This window comes from Choloepus didactylus, chromosome 14, assembly GCF_015220235.1.
Source record: "Choloepus didactylus isolate mChoDid1 chromosome 14, mChoDid1.pri, whole genome shotgun sequence".
In the NCBI taxonomy this organism is placed as follows: domain Eukaryota; kingdom Metazoa; phylum Chordata; class Mammalia; order Pilosa; family Megalonychidae; genus Choloepus; species Choloepus didactylus.
Genome location: NC_051320.1, coordinates 33,384,463 through 33,398,440, shown reverse-complemented (window position 1 = coordinate 33,398,440; position 13,978 = coordinate 33,384,463). Strand labels below are relative to the sequence as shown.

The following is a 13,978-nucleotide window of genomic DNA, read 5'->3' as shown; positions in this document are numbered from 1 at the left end:
GAAAATTGGAATAAGCAATTTCTTATAGCTACCAATCAAATGTTAGTGTCAGGTATTACCTAGCAAGGGCATGAAACTGTTCTTCAATACATGCTTTGCAGAATTAATGAGCTTGCTTCTTAACCTCCCCAAGAACAGGGAAGTGCCATTGACTGGTATCATTATATGTCCCACATTGGAGCTAGGCGAAATGGGGAAATGAGGTTTATAATGCGGAGGATTAAAAACAAATGCATTCTGGAGCCGAGCTCGGGGGCCCGGGCCACGGATATGCGCTGTCTTAAGGTGAACAAGTTGCTGCAGCGCCGTGGTCTGGACACTCGCGGCCCCAAGGCCGAGCTAGCTGAGCGACTGCAGGCGGCGATGGAGCCCGAGGAGCCCGCCACCGCCGAAGAACCAGCGACCCGGGCACAACAATGAGGAGGTCAAGACCAAGGGGAGCTCCGAGCAGGAGGGGACCGTGCAGCCACCTCCGCCCGTGCTGCGGCCACACCCGGAGCCCCGCGGCTACTAGAGGCCGGAAGGACATTACGCCATGGACAATATTATCAGGCAGAACCAATTCTACGAAACCCAGGTCATCAAGCAAGAGAACGAGTCACGCTGAGAGGAGACCACTAGAAACGGAGCAGCAGCAGCCGCAGGCCTGTCGCCCAGAAGTGAAGACAGACAAGAAGCAAGAAGCAACGGCCCCCACCGCCTCATCCCCCCGCGCCGGCTTCTATCCCCCGATGCATCTCAGCCTAAGCCAGACAGACAGCAATTCCGGAGTCACAAGAGGCCTTATGAAGAATACCGGAGGCGGGGGTACTTCGCGCCGCGAGAGGAAGCTCTCCTCAGCCTCTTGCTGAAGAGGATGAAGACGACTTTGGCAATACCCTTGTTGCCACTGACACATATAACTGCGATCTCTACTTCAAGGTTTCCCAAGACTGGAGAGGCAGCTACCCACTTACAATTAAGGGCTTTGCATATCTGTGGTCAAGAGCCTGTGCCAGCTGTGGGGTCAGAGGGGCCGTGTGTGCTTGGAGATGAAGATCAATGAGGAAATCTTCGGGAAGCACCGTCCATCTGTGGAGCCTGACCCCCACGTGGTCCGCATCGCAGATCTCTGGACTCCGGCAGCACTCAGCTAGGGGAAGAGCCTTTCTCCTAGGGCTATGGAGGCACTGGGAAGAAGTCCACCAATAGCGGGTTTGAAAACTGTGCAGACAAGTTTGCAGAGAATGATGTGATTGGCTGCTTTGCAGACTCTGAATGTGTGAATGATGTGGAGATTTCCTTTACCAAGAATGGGAAGTGGATGGGCATTGCCTTCCGAATCCAGAAGGGAGCCTCGGGGGGTCAGGCCCTCTTTCCTCATGTCCTGGTGAAGAATTGTGCCATGGAGTTCAACTTTGGGCAGAGGGCAGATCTCTACTGTTCTGTCCTCCCAGGGTTCACCTTCATCTAGCACCTTCCCCTTAGTGAGTGGATCCGGGGCACCATCAGACTAAAGAGCAAGGCACAGTGTGAGATTCTGATGATGGCAGGCCTGCCTGCTGCTGGCAAGACCATGTGGGTCACCAAACATGCAGCCTCCCACCCCTCCAAGAAGTTCAACATCCCAAGTATCAGTGCCATCATGGATAAGATGCAGGTGATGGACCTACGCCAGCCACGGAACTAGCCAGCCGCTGAGATGCCCTAATCCAGCAGGCCACACAGTGCATCAACTGCCTCATCCAGATCGCCTCCTGCAAGAAAGCAACTATATCCTGGATCAGACAAATGTCTATGGGTCAGCCTAGAGACGAAAACTGAGGCTATTGTAATTTGTCCCACTGGTGAGGACCTAAAAGACTGAACAATAAAGCGAAACGATGACGAAGGGAAGGATGTTCCAGATCATGTGGTATTAGAAATGAAAGCCAACTTCACATTGCCAGATGTTGGGGACTTTCTGGACAAAATTCTGTTCATTGAACTGCAGCAGGAGGAAGCGGATAAGCTGGTGAGGCAATACAAGGAAGTTCGCAACGCTGGGCCATCCCCTGAAGAGCGCTTTGACAACGAGGTGGTGGCAGCGGTAGTTTCCAGCGCTAGGACAACAGAGGCCCCCCGGGGGCAATCGGGGGCTTTCAGAACCCAGGGGGAGACAATGGTGGAGGAGGCAGCTAGGGAGGAGGTTTCAACCGCAGCGGGGGTGGTGGCTACAGCCAGAACTGCTGGGGCAACAACAGCCAGGATAACAACTCCCACAACTGAGACAGCTACACCCAGACCCCCCAGCAGCAGCTGCCACCACAGCAACTGCCACCACCACCCAGCTTCAGTCCTGCTCGGAATGCCCCGGGAGGCAGCAGCTACAACAACAGCAACATCCTGGCTCGAGCGCCAGTACCAGCACCCCCACTGTCAGCAGCTACAGCCCTCCACAGCCAAGTTACAGCCAGCCACCCTACAAGCAAGGAGCTTACAGCCAGGGCTACACAGCCCCACCACCTCCAGCTCCGCCACCACCAGCCTGCACTATGGGAGCTATGACGGCCCCTTATAACCCACCCCCACCTCGCACCGCACAGACCTACCCTCAGCCCAGCTATAACCAGTATCAGCAGTACGCCCAGAACCATACGGGACCTAGGACTCCTGAAGGTATTCCGGGAGCACACAGGGTGGCCCCAGCACACAGCAGCAGAGGCACTTCAGGGGCCCCTGGAAGCCCCCACTGGTTTCTGCACCAGCACCCACCTCGGGCCCTCCTCTACCTCCAGTGGGTCCCGTGGTTCTGGGGGACAGGGTCATTCCAGGGCTGCCTCCCTGCCCAGCCTCCCTTCAGCCCTCTGCTTCCCCACCAAGGGGTATCTTCTCTCCACACAGGACCAGGCATTTCTCTCTGGATTCAAAAAAGCAACAATAACCTTTTATTTTCTATTTGTCCAACCCCCACTTCCCCACTCCCTCCTCCCTTTCTTCCCTTCTTCCTTTTTGACTGAAGAACTCCTCCCTCTCCCTTGGTCACATGGTGAGGCTATGGTGACTGAGGGGAGGGGACCCCGTCCTGTCCTTATTCATTCATCCCAACCCTGTTCCAGCCCCTCAGCTTCCCGGCCCCTAGTGCAGTTTGTTGTAAATTCTTCCAGGAGCTGTTTTACTGTCTACTTTTCAGGACTTAAAAAAAAAAAAATCAAAACCTTAAAAAATAAGAAGAAAAAAATAAACCCACAAGTTTAAAAAGCAAAATGTGGAGGGAGGAAGCAGTCACAGATTTTTTTTTTTTTTTTTTTTTTTTTTTTTGGTCATTATGCTTTTTTTTAATTTTTAGAATTTGTCAGTTATTTTACTGTGGATTGGCTGTCAATATTTCATCAAGATAACCATTTCTTTGCTGAGGTCAGGTGACCAAGGAAGAGCCACACTCTCAAAACAAAACACACGCAAAAGCAAAATCATCTTTAACCTAACTTTTTATACAATGTCTCAGTTCTCTGTAACTTTGCAAGCAAGCTTCTGTGTTGACTTGAACTGTAACTGCTTTTTGTATTTGGAGAGAGTGTAACTATTGAACATAAAACCTTTTAAAAAACAAACAAACAAGAAAAACAAAACAAGTGCATTCTACTATCCCTGAGTCTTTAGTAATAATTGCTTTTATTTTCTGAGTCAAGAGCACTAGTAGAGTTATGATGTCTGTTCCCTGATCTGATGTGATGTATGGTCAGCCCAACAAGATAGCCAAAGAAGTATCCTAATATCACTCAGTAGGCATGTGGAATCTTTTGCTATTTAGGGTGGATGGAAAGCAGAACCAGAACGGCTTTACCGGTGGTCAGAAAAGTTCATTGCTAGTAGCTCTCATTCAGCAGGTATAACACTGGAAAATCCTGAGAACTCAAATACTCAACTTAAAAAGGATGAAATACATGTTAGCCCTTCCTTACAAAATCAACCAAAATTCAGAGTCCTTACAATACTATGTTTTAAAACTTCAAATTCCATGTGAGACCAAGGGAAGAGATGTTTAGTTGGTGCAGGATCTATATTTCCTAAACAATTTAACTTGTACAGTTTGTTAAAATACCATAATCAAATGGAACTTTTAATAGGAAGCGAGACCTGGTAGGTTTGCATAGGTTAGTGTGAAATAGCGACACATCCCAAAATAATTTGGGCAGAGAATAAAAATATATATGCAGGGCTCCCCTGAGGAGCTGGGGGAAAATGCAGAGGTGTTGGGCTTCCTCAACTGGATTGTCGCTGATGTTCTCAGAAACATTGAGGACTGGCGGTTTGATGTGCTCACCCTTTATCATGGGACTTGCCCTTATGAAGCTCATCACTGCAAAGGGGAGACTAAACCTACTTATAATTGTGCCTGAGAGTCTCCCCCTTAGTACCTCTTTGTTGCTCAGATGAGGCCCACTCTCTCTAGCTAAGCCAACTTGACAGGTGAAGTCACTGCCCTCCCCCCGGACTCCCAGGAGTGTAAATCTTCCTGATAATGAAGGATATGACTTCCAGGGATGAATCTGGACCCAACATCGTGGGATTGAGAACATCTTCTTGACCAAAAAGGGGATATGAAATGGAACAAAATAAAATTTCGGTGGCTGAGAGATTCCAAATGGAGTTGAAAGGTCACTCTGGTGGGTATTCTTCTGCACTATCTAGATAACCCTTTTTAGGTTTTAATGCACTGGAATAGCTACAAGTAAATACCTGAAACTATCAAACTACAACCCAGTGGCCTTGACTCTTGAGGACAATTGTATAGCAATGTATCTTACAAGGGGTGACAGTGTGATTGTGAAAGCCCTGTGGATCACACTCCCTTTATCCAATGTATGGATGGATGAGTAGAAAAATGGGGACAAAAATAAATAAATTAAAAATAGGGTGGGGGGTGATTTGGGTGTTCTTTTTTACTTTTATTGTTTATTCTTATTTTTACTTTTTCTGGTACAAGAAAAGTGTTCAAAAAATAGATTGGGGTGATGAATGTACAACTATATGATGGTACTGTGAACAATTGTACACTTCGAATGATTGTATGGTATGTGAATATCTCAATAAAATTGAATAAAAAAAAAATTCAGAGTCCCTAATCCACACTAGCACTGTGCTATGCACTATGAAAAATAAAGAAAACTATTAGGCACAATTACTACAATGAATAAAGGAGCCTGCAATTTAATAATGGAATTAATTTCTATTAGTGCAAAACAATAACGCTATACAAAAGAATGTTACATGTTCTAAATGATGTTATGGATAAAAGTTCTATTGAAGAACACACAATGTAGATTTCTTCAGGATAGACTCATCTTAAAACTTCGCTCTCAAACTTATGGTCTGATGACCACAAGCATCATCATTCCTGAGATCATATTAGCGATGTAGAATTTCACAGCCCATCCCAGAACTACTGAATTAGAATCTGCATTTAAGTGATACCCAGATCCTGTGATTTACATGCACATTCAAGTTTGCGAAACACTGAGATATTTTCATAAGAAAAATGATACTTAAACTGGTGGTTGAACTGATGAGTAGACCAAGCAAGGTAGAGAAAGGGTGGTCAGGATGTTTTAGCAAATGCTCAGGAGACAGCAAAAGCGTAGCATGTGAGAGTCTGAGACATGTTCCATGAGGAAGCTGGCTTATCAATTTAGCTAGGGCAAATATTTTATTCAGAAAGTGGAAAAGGGTAGGTATCAAAATGTAGAATGGGTTTAGGTAAGAGATGTCCTGAAAGTTAGGTTGACAGTAACATCTGAGCATGTATAACAGAAGATTGCTTTTATAAAAATGTTGTGATTTACTGTTCCCATTCCACTCTTCAGGAATGAACACTCCTTCCTTCAGCTTCAGGGAACACTGGCTGCTAGTGCCTCAAAGCTTCCCTTGGAATTGCCTCGGTTGAGGGGAGCTTTACTGAAGCATACCCCCTCTTCCTGGAGGCAGCCTGCAGCCAATGACTGATTGATGGAGTATTACAAAGGCCTTCCTCCTGAGCTCAGTTGGCAACATCATTGAAAGACCATGGCAGCTTCAGAGACCCCAATGGGGTGAGTTATCTGGTACAAAAGTATCTCATTTCAGTCTCTCTCTCCCTACTCAGCCCTGCTTCCCTCATTCCTTTCAAGTGTTGTTCCCAGGAGAACTTCCCAATACATTTCCTACACAAAATTCTACATCTCAGAGTCAGTTTTCAAAAACTTGGCCTAATATCACTTTCTTTAAAAATTTACCTCATTGTTGACTTTTGTTTAACCAGATGATGTAAGATGCTCCAGGGTGCTGTTCCCCTACAGAATCTTTGAACAACTAGCAAAAACCAGCAGAGCCATTTTTGTCAAAACTCTAGAAAACAGTCAAATGGTTGCAGTAACTAAGTGAGCACCAAATCAAGAAAACGCAGCTTTAAAAATGAATAGGAGAAGCTGTGGCACCCTTGCTGTCTCCTCCCCCACCCTCTCCTTGGCATGTTCTGGTGCCACCCTGCACTCCCATTCTGGGTCCCTGGATCTGCTCCGGAGGGAGCAGAGGAACCCATATGTACATACTGGGGTACCTATATACTGGTGCCAGTCTATCCAGTAGCAGACTAGAAGCCTAGTTTGCCACCCCAGAATCTGCCCTGCAGGCAAAAACAGCTTACTGATGGCTAAAGCAGTATAAGATACAATTTAAGTCAAAGCAGCCTGGCCAAAGGGTTGCCTGATTTAAGATATAGAATAGAGCACCCAGTGGGGAGGGAGTCTATTTGATAGAGAGTAGAGAGAGTATTCAAATTCTGGTAAATGGAGGAATTCCTAAGGTCACAAAGTGAGTATAAGCCCAGGACAAGATGCAGACTTATTAAAAGCAGAGAGGAACCCACACTTAACGTTCACCTAGGGCTGAGCTTCTTGATAGAGGAACTAAATTCTGAAGAGGAGCACCAGCCAATTTACAAAGACTATGAAAGGTGTTTTTTGCATTGGTTGATTTGTTTTTGTTAGCTCCTGGAAAGCAAGAGAATTTCTGTCATATTACTATCTGGATACAAACATAAGAAAGAAATGGCTCAGGGACTAAATCCAAGAGTTAACACTTTAAAATATTAAAAGTGAAAATATTAAAAAATACAGTGTGCAACAAAAGATTACAAGGCAAACAAAGAAACTGGAAATGATGACCCATCAAAGGAATAAGACAAAAATCCAGAAACCAACAATGAAGAAGACAAGACTTTGGACATACTGGAAAAAGACTTTTAAAAAATGTTCTTCCATATGCTCAAGGACACAAAGGAAAACACAGAGAAAGAATTAAAAGATATCAGGGAAACAATAAACAAACAATATGAGAATCTCAATAAAGAGAGAGAAATTTTTAAAAAGGAACCAAAAAAAATACTGGAATTGAAGACCACAGTAACTGAAATGAAAAATCCCCTAGAAGGTTTCAATAGCTGATTACAGGAGGGAAAGAAAAAATATTCAGTGAACTCTAAGACAAGATACTTGAGTTACACAGGCTGAGGAGTAGAAAGAAAAAAACAATGAAAACAAGTTAACAGAACCCAAGAGATAGAAAGAAAAAAACAATGAAAACAAGTTAACAGAACCCAAGAGACCTGTGGAACACCATCATAGACTACTATATACATATTATAGTAGTCCCAGAAGAAAAAGAAGAAAGAGAGACAGGGGCAGAAGGAATATTAAAAGAAATAAGGGCAGAATGCTTCCCAAATTTAATGAAAGACATGAATTTACACATTCAGGAATTCCAGTGAACTCCAAACAAGATAAAACCAAAGAGAACCATGCCCAGACACATAGGAATCAAAGTGTCAAATGCCAAAGACAAGGAGAGAGTTCTGAAAGCTACAAGAGAAAAATAGCATGTTATGTACAAAGGAGGCCCAATAAGATTAAGTAACAATTTCTCATCATAAACAATGGAGGCAAGAAGGCAGTGGGACAATATATTTACAGTGCTGAAAGAAAACAACTGCCAGCCAAGAATTTTATATCCAGCAAGACTGTCTTTCAAAAATGAGAGAGAGATTAATATATTCTCAGAGAAGCAAAAGCTGAGGGAGTTCATCATCATTTGGCCTCCCCTACAAGCAATGCTAAAAGGAATCCCCATTGTTTAAGCCAACCAATTGCATGGCATCTGTTTTAGCAACTAGGAAACTAAAACACTGACTCATAGTAGGAGAGGTCTACACATGTAATCAAAGTACAGTATTTTTTAAATGGCTTAAGCACCATATAGACATATACGTGGTATATTATGAGTTTATCCTTTATAGATGAGTGAAAACTTTCTGGAGGTCAATTCAGAAAACTTATGAATTGAGTCCTTAAAGAAAAGGAAAGAGTGAGTAAGACAAATATGAGAGAGAAGATCATATCAAAAAGAGAGGACAACAAGAATACAGGAAAGACATTTGTCAGAGACAGCATGGTGAATGCAGCAGAACCAGAAACAGAGAGTGATAAGTAATATGAGGATAGGGAGAGAAGCAAGATGATGGGCTGACTTCTGTGGCTAAGGTGTTTGGACCTTATCCTGTAGGAAATGGGAAGATCTTGAAGGATGCTTAGCACACTAAGAACTTGGTCAGATTTTTTAATTATTTTTGAATCCTTTTTTAAATTATTTCCTTAATCTCAGGTATTTTCTGCATTGTGGTCATCATTAAAATCCTCCAATATTAGACAACCTAGATGAAAAGGACAAATTCCTAGAAAAACACAAACAACCTACACTGACTCCAGGAGAAATAGAAGATCTCAACAGACCAATTACAAGTAAAGAAATTGAATCAGTAAGAAAAGCCTCCCAACAAAGAAAAGCCCAGGATCAGATGGCTTCACGGAGGAATTCTTTCCTAGAATTAGTACCAATCCTGCTCAAACTCTTCCAAATATTAAAGAGGAGGGAAGACTCCCTAGCTCATTCAGTGAAGCCAACATCACCTTAATATCAAAGCCAGATAAAGATACTACAAGAAAAGAAAATTACAGACCAATATCCCTTATGAATATAGATGCAAAAATCCTCAACACAATACTAGCAAATTAAAACTCACAGCACATTAAAAAAAATTATACACTACGATCAAGTGGGATTTATCCCAGGTATGCAAGTGTGGTTCAGCATAAGAAAATCAATTAATGTAATACACCATATTAATAGAACAAAGGGAAAAATAAAAACACATGATCATCTCAATCCCACTTCTGGGTATATACCTAAAAGAAATGAAAGCAGGGACTCAGACAGATATTTGCATACCAATGTTCATGGCAGCTCTATTCACAATTGCCAAAAGATGGAAGCAATCCAAGTGTCCATCAAAAGATGAATGGATAAGCAAAATATGGTATATACATACAATGGGTTATTATTCATCCATAAGAAAGGAATGAAGTTCTGGCACATATGATACGAATGAACCTTGAAGACATCATATTGAATGAAATAAACCAGACAACAAAGGAAAAAATATTGTATGATCTCACTGATAAAACTTAATTAGAATAAGCAAATTCACAGAGTCAGAAGCTAGCATATAGGTAACCAGGGGCCAGGGTGGGTGTAGAGAACAGGGAATTAATGCTCTACTGGTACTGAGTTTCTGTTTGGGTTGATGGAAACGTTTTGATAAACTATGGTGGTGATGGTAGCTCAACATTGTGAATGCAGTTAACACCACTGAATTACATATTTGCATATGGTTAAAAGGGAAAACTTTAAGTTGTATATATGTTACTAGAGTAAAAATAATAATAAATAGGCAAGACTGTACAAAACAATGAACCTTAATGTAAACTCTGGACTATGGTTAATATTATAATTAGTATAATATTATGTTATTAATTGTAACATAATTAACACACTAATGCAAAGATCAATAATAGGGAAAACCATGTGTATGAGGGGGTGGTATATGGGAACTCTGTATTTTCTGCATGATTTTTCCATAAACTTACAACTTCTTTAATAAAAAACAATTAGCAGAGACAACTAAGGTGGCGGCTAGCTGAGACAGGGCAAAAAAAACGCCTCCGTGAAAAACACTAGCTAAAAACCAGAAAGTGACCTAAAATACCGGTTACAGTGATGCAACAACTGGATGAGGGCTCCTAGCTCCAGAGGGGACGTATACTTGGTGAAACCGGGAGTCGGCATTCTTAAACAAGTGAGTAAGCTGGCTGGAAGACCCCGCAGCTGCACGGTGGGCTGGGGAAGCTAGGGTTCAGCATATGAAGACCAGCTGGCTGTTTAAAAAAAAAAAAAAAAAAGGAGCGGTTCCAGTAGCAATTGTGGGAACCACGCAGAAAAACACAGCAAGAGGGGGCTGGGCTGCCCTCTTGCTGTCTGGCCAGGAAGATAGCCCGCAGCAGATACCCTTGGGTTCAGGGAAACGGAGGGGAGAGCTGGAAACAGAAAGAAACCCCATGGCTAGCAGCTAGCCCCCGGAGGGCTGGATAAACTCCTGCCCGGGGCCGTGCCCACAGCCCAAAGCCCCACCAGTTGTCCAGGAGCTGGGAAGGAGGAATGGTGCAAGGAGGAGGGGGCTGAGATGCCCCGTTCGGCCATTTTTGCTTCGGGCTGGGAGTGCGCTGCTGCACGGCCCGGCGGCCTGGGGCTTCCCTTGTGGGATGGCACGCACTGATGATGTAGCACAGCCTTCCCTTGGCTGAGCTACTGGAGGAGCGCAGCTGGGAGGGGGGATCTGCTTGGAGAACCCAGGGACGCTACGCCAAGTCCGGTGGTTTATGGATCAGCGAGAGTGAGAGGCTGGGGCTGAACTGAAATGAAGGCTTAGACTTGTGCGGCGGCCTTGAATCTCCGGGATCCTGGGGGATTTGAACATTAGAACTGCCCTTCCTCCCTGGCTACCCATACACACGCCCCACATTCAGGGCGGACAGCTCCAACAACACACCCAAACTGACTTCTCCAGCTGAACCCACAAGAATCATTTCCCCACACAAAGCAGAAAAAAGGCTGAGAACTGACTCGAGTCGATATAGGTGACTCACAGACGCCATCTGCTGGTTAGTTAGAGACAGTGTACGTCACCAAACTGTGCTCCTGAAAAATTAGATCGATATCCCTTTTTCTTTACAACTTGAAAGAGCCCTATCAAGCAAAGCAAATGCCAAGAGGCCAAAAACAACAGAAAATCTTAATGCATATGATAAAACCAGAAGATACAGAGAATCCAACTCCAAACACACAAACCAAAATATCGGAAGATACAGTATACCTCGCAAAGTTAATCAAAGATCTACAATCGAGGAACGAAAACATGGCAAAGGATTTAAAGAACATCAAGAAGACCATGGACCAGGATATAAGCTACATAAAGAAGACCCTAGAAGAGCATAAAGAAGACATTGCAAGAGTAAATGAAAAAATAGAAGCTCTTATGGAAATAAAAGAAACTGCTGGCCAAATTAAAAAGACTCTGGATTTTCACAGTACAAGACTAGAGGAAGCCGAACAACATCTCAGTGTCCTAGAAGCCCACAGAACAGAAAATGAAAGAACAAAAGAAAGAATGGAGAAAAAAATCAAAAAAATCGATCTCAGGGATACGATAGATAAAATAAAACATCCAAATGTAAGACTCATTGGTGTCCCAGAAGGGGAAGAGAAGGGTAAAGGTCTAGAAAGAGTATTCAAAGAAATTGTTGGGGAAAACTTCCCCAACCTTCTACACAATATAAATACACAAAGCATAAATGCCCAGCGAACTCCAAACAGAATAAATCCAAATAAACCCACTCCAAGACATATTCTGATCAGACTGTCAAATACTGAAGAGAAGGAGCAAGTTCTGAAAGCAGCAAGAGAAAAGTAATTCACCACATACAAAGGAAACAACATAAGATTAAGTAGTGACTACTCAGCAGCAACCATGGAGGTGAGAAGGCAGTGGCATGACATATTTAAAACTCTGAGAGAGAAAAATTTCCAACCAAGAATACTTTATCCAGCAAAACTCTCCTTCAAATTTGAGGAAGAGCTTAAATTTTTCACAGACAAACAAATGCTGGGAGACTTTGCCGATGAAAGACCTGCCCTACTTCAGATTCTGAGAGGAGCCCTGCTGGAAAAGAGACAGGGAAAGGAGAAAGAGATATAGAGAATTTTAACAGACATATATAGTACCTTACATCCCAAATCACCAGGACACTCATTTTTCTCTAGTGATCACAGATCTTTCTCGAGAAGGGACCATAAGCTGGGTCATAAAACAAGCCTCAAGAAATTAAAAAAAAAAAAAAATTGAATATACTCAAAGCACATTCTCCAACCACAATGGAATACAAATAGAAGTCAATAATTTTTGAACTGTAATTTCACTAGTGGCTTCCTACATGATATAAAATACACAAACTCTAAGGACAAATCAGTGGTTTTGAACTCAATGTAAAATATGTAATTTTAGACAACTATATAAAGGTGGGGGAATGGAGGAGTATAGGAACACAGTTTATGTGTCCTATTGAAATGAAGGTGGTATCAAAGAAAAACAAGATTGATATGGATTTAAGAGGTTAATTTTAAGCCCCATAGTAAACACAAAGAAATTATCAGAGAATATGACCATAGAGATGAAAAGTAGAGTTTGGGTTAAGAGAAATGGGGGAAGGGGCAATGGGGAGTTAAGAAATGAGTGTAGAGTTGCTGTTTGAGGTGAAGGGAAATTTCTAGTAATGGATGGTGGGAAAGAGCATTACAACATTCTAAATGTGATTAATCCCACTAATGGAAGGCTAAGGGAGGGAGTGGAATGGGAAGATTTAGGCTGTATATATGTTTCTACAACTGAAAAAAAAAAAAAAATTCAGTCTAACTAGATGAAAATTGAATACTAAGGATGAACTTGGATGGGACAGGAGGATAGAGGACAGGTGGCTCAAAGGGACACAGTTGAGACATAAGGAAAAGGAAATACAGAATGTAAGCTTTTTATCATTGTTGAATCTATTGTACTTCTTAGCTGCACTTAATGGGATTGCATGAAAGAATGTTCTTGTTCATGGGAAGTGTATAAGTGAATTATAGTGAATGCTCAAGGATGTGTGAAGCTAACTCTCATATGTTCAGATGACAGAGCAATAGATGATGGATGATGGGGAGGGAAGGAGGGAGGGAAAGAAATAGCAATGTGACAGCAAGTTAAAGTTGGTGGATTGAGCTACCGGGGGAGGGGGGGTCAGGGTATGATGGAATTCTGTGTATGGGGCTAGTATTGTTTTTGCAACTGTTCATATAACTTTGAATTTATTTCAAAAAAAAAAATTAGCAAAAATTTCTTAAATTTTTGTATTTTGGTATGTGTAAGATAAGCACATGAATACTTTTAGAATAGCATTTATGAACAGAGAAGTACCTATTTCAGAGACCAATTTCTGTCCTGGACTTTGTCTGCATCAGCTCTTTCATGCATGCCTGTTAAAGCACTCAGAACATAGTGGTGCTCAATAAGTGCTTGACTTAATGAATAAATTAATAATATTCACATAGTATATTGCAGTTAACAAAATACTTTATATAAGTATGCTTATTTAATCCTCCAGATAACTTTCAGATAACAGTGTGAGTTACAACAGGAAGCTAAGCACACACAGGATCATCTAGGTTTTCAAAAACACAGACTTCCAGGCTCACCCCAGACTTTCTGAATTAGAATCTCTGTGGGTTTTCACTACTTCTCACTCTTTAATGTGAATTAAATACTGTATATCAGACAAGCTCCCAAGTGTTGCTGCAGGTCAGCAGCCAAAACTACAAGAAGCAAGGGTTTAGAGTTAGACCAGTGAATATATAGTTTTGCAAAGTTCCTCAGGAGATTCTGATGTGTAGCTCCTAGTTTTGTTTCTGTTTTTGTTTTTTTGTTGTTTTTTTTTGAGTAATGCCCAGGCTCTACTTTCAAAGATTCTGATTCAATTGGCCCAGGGTAAAATCTGGGTAA

The 13,978-nt window shown here is 42.4% G+C and overlaps 1 pseudogene; it reads left to right on the top strand.

Annotated features, from left to right (window-relative positions):
• Positions 1–210: 210 nt before the first annotated feature.
• LOC119508812 lies at positions 211–5,964 on the top strand (annotated as a pseudogene).
• Positions 5,965–13,978: the final 8,014 nt, after the last annotated feature.